Consider the following 6,251-nt stretch of genomic DNA (forward strand, 5'->3'; position numbering starts at 1 on the left):
GTTCAGCAAGTATGTGTTCTGTTTCGTTTTTTCACCCAGCTTTCTGCTCAGGCTTTAAGTTTGCATGTATAGATTTATAAAAACTTTTAAGAGCAGAGGCACGGTGACCAGAATGCTGGGCTTGAATCTGGGTTCAAACACTTGTGAACTGTGTGTGACTTTGGGTGTGGTTCTAGACCTCTCGGGGCCTCAGTTTCCTAAAATGTAAGAGGGATGGAAATAGGAAACAACTCATATGGTTGTTATTTGGGTTAATGATAAAGTACCTGGAAAATTACCTGATACATAGGAAGCAGAATGTGTGTTTATTAAATTAATTAATTAATTAATAAAAAATAGCTGCTCACATAGAATGCAGACTTCAAACCATGTAGTCTTCATAGTTCTATTGTCTTGAATTTCTGCTTCTGAATTTTAAATTTTATCATAAAAAGGACTTTAGTCTCTCTGCAATATCATTTCAAATATTGTCCACGTTCCACAAATGTCTAAGGTATTAAATCATTTTACCTCTATCTCAAATTGTTTACATCTTTTTTTTAATGTTTATTTTTGAGAGAGACAGAGAGAGAGTGTGAGTGGGGGAGGGGCAGAGAGAAAGGGAGACAGAATCTGAAACCAGCTCCAGACTTGGAGCTCCTAGCTGTCAGCAGAGAGCCCCATTCAGGGCTTAAACTCAATAACTGTGAGATTGTGACCTGAGTGGAAGTCAGATGCTTAATAGACTGAGCCACCCAGATACCCCTAATTGTTTACATCTTATTTTATATGTTTCCTTTGTATTTGTTTTAGTTCTGATGCTTTGGGATAAAAAATTCACTAACGTTTTAGTGGGTATGACTTTTAATACTAGCAAAAATGCTTTTTATTTAAGTCAAATGTCATATTTTAAAGACTTCTTCCACAAAAGTCCTCCTGAAGGCACAAAAGATAGACTGGGGATTGTCGAGTGGTCACACAAACGGAACTTCACAGTATCTTGTTTTATATTTAAAAACTGGCCTGATTTTATATCTTGTTCTGTACTATATTTGTATTATATTTGTTTTATTTTAAAGTTGTTTTGTTTTGTTTTGTTTTTTTACCCCCTACAAGGGACTTTTATCCAAGTAGCAGCACATCTTATTTTGAAGCCTTGGTAGGATTTTTATAGTTTCCTCAAATTCAGGAAATGCAAAACAATTTATGTTAGTCAAAACAATCACAATCTACCATTCACTTTTCTATAATTTTGCAACATAACAAACTCAAAATAGAAATCTGCTTTCAAAACAAACTTAAAACAATTTTTTTAATTTATTTTTTTATTTTTTTTAAGTAATCTCTACACCCAGTGTGGGGCTCAAACCCACAACCCTGAGGTCAAGAGTTGCGTGCTTTGCTAACTGAGCCAGCCAGGTGCCCCCAAAACAAATGTTTTTCTCTGTTCCTCCTTGTCCTCAGACTTTTCCTCTAAGATTGAGTTATTAAGAAAACATCAAGTCTGTATATTTGAAGTTATCAGTGTTTATTTGGATTATTTAAAAAAGCAAAAAATTCAGAATAATGCTGTTGGGATTTGTGTAGATGTTGCCCAAGCATCTTATTATCCAAGGATAAGAATGTGTGGGTATAAATTATCAAGACCTCATGGTTAGCATCTAACCATTTTCTTTTCACTGGCTGACTGTTGATCTCTTCCAGTATTTACTTAATTGCCCCCATTCTTATGGTGGGTTTGGGTTTTGTAGTGGCTGTGATGTGGGTTCCACTGCTAGGGAGGAAGCCTGGTGTTCTTTGTCCTGCCAGAGGAATAGTGGTGGGAGTCTGTGTGCTGTGTAGGTTTGAGTGTGACAAAAGCAGAAGGTGGGAGGACCACCTAGGTGGAGAGATCTTCAGCAGGTGCAGAGTAGAGAGATCACAAAGAGCAAGTACTTCATAATGATCAAAGACTCTTGCACTTTTTTCTTAGAAATCAATAAGGAAAAGAGAATTTCAGTGAGTTCTTGATATAGCGGGTATATATTTGGTGTATATTGCAAATGTCTTCTCCTTTCTTTTTTAACATTATTATATTCTTTTGACAGACAAGTGTCCTTGAACAACGTTGTCTGTATCATTTGATTGTCTTTTATTTGGTACAGTTTACAAATTCAAATGAAAGACAATTAAAAAAATAGAATTGTAGAGATTCTTTAGTGGTATGTCTCCTTTTTACCCTTGCCCACCAACCTTCTCCTTTGAAGGTGACCATGTTAGGACCTTTTTGCATATAATTTTCTGATCAAATTTTTTCTCTTAATTTTTTTTTTTATTTCAGAACAGCTTTATATTTACATAATTATTTCAAAGATAGTCCAGAGAATTATTCTACATCTCACATATATATTCCTCTATTGTCAAAATCTTGCATTAGTATGGTTCATTTGTTATAATTAATGAACCAATATCAAAGTCCAGACTTTATTCATATGTCCTCAGTTTCTACATAATGTCTTTTTTCTGTTCCCATATCTCATCCAGGACAACATATTACATTTAGTACTCCTGTCTCAAGGCTCTTCTTGGTGTGGCAAGACTCAGAAAGCTTCTCAGACTTTCTTTGTTTTTGATGTCCTTGACAGTTTTCAGATTACTAGTCAGGTATTTTATAAAATTTCCCTTAATTGGAATTTCAAAAAAATATATAATGCCCACACCATTATAACCACCTTTCTTAAATCACACAAGTCAGTGATTTTTAGATATTCACAATGCTTTACAACCATCCCTACTATTTAATTCCAGAACATTTCATCATCCTATAATGAAACCCAATAACCATTAGCAGTCATTCCCTATTCATCCTTCCCCCCCATTCTCTGACAATCACTGCTCAGGTTTCTGTCTCTATGGATTTGGGTATTTTGTACATTTCATATAAATGGACTCATATAAAATGTGGCCTTTTATGTTTGGATTTTTTTTTCCATATAGCATAACATTTTTCAGAGTTCATCTATTTTACAGCATGAATCAACCCTTCATTCCTTTTTATACTAAATGACATTGTAGTATAGATATGCCATACCATATAATGTTTTGTTTATCCATTTATCAGTTGATAAAGAGTTATTTCCTCTCTCCAACTATTATATAATAAGGCTGCTATGAAAATTCATGTACAAATTTTTGCATAGATGTGCGTTTTCATTTATTTTGGGTTATGCACTTAAAAGTAGAATTGTGGATCATAGGATAGCTTTATGGTTAAATTCTTAGGTACTCCTGACCTTTCTTCTAAAGTGGCTGCACTAATTTACATTTCTATCAGCAAAGTATGAAGGTTCCAATTTGTCCACATCCTCCTTAACACTTGTTATTGTCTTTTTGATTATAGCCCTCCTAGTGAGTGTGAAAAGGCACCTCATTGAGCTATTCTTTTGCATTTCCCTATTGACTAAGAATTTTGAATATCTTTTCATGTGTTGATTGGCCATTTGTTTATCATTTTTTGGTGAATTATTTATTCAAATTTTCCCATTAATTTTTTTTATCCTTTTATTGTTGAGTTTTAAGACTTCCTTTATATGATATTTGCAAATATTTTCTACCATTCTGCTGGTTGTCTTTTTACTTCCTTTATAGTGTCCTTTGAAGCAAAAACTTTTATGTAATTGTGATGAAGTCCACTTTATTATTATTATATTATTATTATTATTATTAGGTTGCTTGTACAGTAGGTACATCATATCTAAGTAAACATGATTTACTTAAGGTCACACAGATTTACACCTATGTTTTCATCTAAAAGTTTTATATTTTAAATGCTTACATTTATGTCTTTAATCCCTTTTGATTTAATTTTTATATATGATACAGGAGTTATGATCAGTTTTGCAAATTCTTCAGCTTTCGTTTTATATAGAATAGTTGTTTTGTTAGTTTTATTCCAGATTTGATGTACCTTAAGCTCATACCTTGGGTTTATGACTTGGAGATAGGTCTAGACTTTGGAAAAGATAGAATTGTTGAAAGACATATGTGGGTCTAGCAACATAGTCCTTATAGCAAAGCTTATTGGTAAAGTCTTCTTTTCTGTATATTCACTTCCCAATTGCAGGGTATGCTTAGTCAGGGTTGTAAACTGATATAAATTATACTCTATAAGTATATGAGTGATCAAATATGGAAGTTTGGATTGTGTGTAAGGCTCAGGGAGTTCATCATACCATTTCTGGTATCTAAAGCCAGCTTCTTAACGCAGTATAGAAACCAGAAAATTATGAGGAGAATAGTTAGAGTTGTCAAAAAGAGTAGGCTGGAAAGGGTTTGGAAGGGGGGGTTAATAAACTAGATAATCAAGTACATTAGAGTTGAGAATTAAGTATAATTTTATTTTATCTTAATATTTAGTTTTTAATTCTAAAAGTAATTAATGATCACTATAAAAAGTATAAGCATGGTAAAAACAAAAAAAATTGTCATGGCCAAGAGAAGCCTAAGGGGACATGACTACTGAACATATATGTGGTATCTTACAACAAGAAAATGACATTGGGAAAAATCTGAGGAAATATGAATAAGGTATGGATTTTAATTAACAACAATCACATATATACCCAATTCTCATTCCCCAGTGGAAGTTACTTTGTAATATTTGGGGCAATTCTAAGAGCTAACACTTCTATAGAGTTTTTGGTCTGAATCAAACCCTGTTCTAAAGATGTATATTAACTCACTTAGCTGTCAAATCATTGTATAAGTACAATTCCTCCATATTTTACAGACTAAAGAAACAAGGCACAGGAAGTTAGATAAATTGCCTAAAGTAACATTGCTATCAAGCATCAAAACTAGAATTTGAATCCAATGAGTCTGAGTCCAAGGCATGGTTTCCATTACTAACTATAGTGGTATGTGTGTTATTTCATATATTTTTTCAGTGTGCATGTAAACATATATTTACATAAAATATCCACCTAGCATTAATTTTACATAATATTTTGCTATTTGCTCCCATGATCAGAGTTGACTTTCTATGTGTAGGGGGGTAACTAAAAATAGTCAATATGCCAGATGCCATATTTTTGGGGTAGTATGTTATGAACTCCTTCATATGTTACTTCACTTGAATGTGTAAAAATGAACCATTAGTGCAATTTTGTAGATCAAAAACCTACAAACCTATATTGATAATTTCACATGATGCAGCACAAAACTTCATTCTTTCTATCAGCCAGATTATATTTATATATAATATCAGTCTATTCTTTATATAAATAGATAACAATTTACTAAGTCTGTCTTTCATGAGGCAGATTACATAGTTTCCAAGATTTTATTATGATAGATGTCTCCACTGAGATGTCTCTTCACACTTGTTTGTATAGTGTATGTATATGATTGGGAACAGAGCACTAGCTTAGGAGAATGGGGAGGGGATTTTAGCCATTTAGACGCCATTAGCCCACCTTCAGCCTCAGTTTTTTTGATGTGGAGAATTGAGAAAATGGAAAAGCTATGTAAAATACTATGCAAATACAGCTTCAGGATTCTTTCCTTAGCTTTCTCATCTTAGCATTGTCTTTTCCATGTTATACATACGTAGCAATTTTGGAGTTACCAATGAGTGCCTTAAATCTGTAGACAGAGTGTTACTAGGAAAAAAGAAAATCATTGTATGTACTTGTTCATTAGTGTTGTATGAGAGTGATATTTTCCCCACTCCAGTTATCACTGATTATTGGTAAAAATCTCAATGTATCCAAGTAAAGGCTTTGTTTTATTCAGGGATCCAAGCTCATTTTTTGTTTTATGAGAAATGAGTAGCCAACTTTATCAATTTAATTACCTATCCATTCTGTATTAGAGAGTTTACTTACATTATGATTGTTTTGGCATAATTTTCATAATTTGAAAAAATGTAGAAAGCAGAAAAAGGGGGGGGGGACCCCACCAAATTTGAATAATGAATGTAATATCTTTTTCTTTTCTTTTAGACAGATTGAATTATCTAGCGTATTTGCATTGACTGTGGTTTTGCATTGATTTAACTTTTTCAAATTAGCATTTCTGACCTGTCCTATTGGAAGACTTGAAGGTGATTGTAAATCAGGATTGTTTGGCCCATGGTGCCTACAAAGATTTGTTGGGGAACCGAGAATTATTTCCTCAACATTTTACATGTTTTAAAAAAGAGAGACCTTGCCATTAAACTCAGAGTGGTGGTGGTGTTCTCAAAAGGCGCTAGCGCCTTGGCTATTTGAAGTGCAGTAGAAATCAGGCCCCGA

Source organism: Panthera onca, chromosome B3 (assembly GCF_046562875.1).
Source record: "Panthera onca isolate mPanOnc1 chromosome B3, mPanOnc1 haplotype 2, whole genome shotgun sequence".
Classification (NCBI taxonomy): domain Eukaryota; kingdom Metazoa; phylum Chordata; class Mammalia; order Carnivora; family Felidae; genus Panthera; species Panthera onca.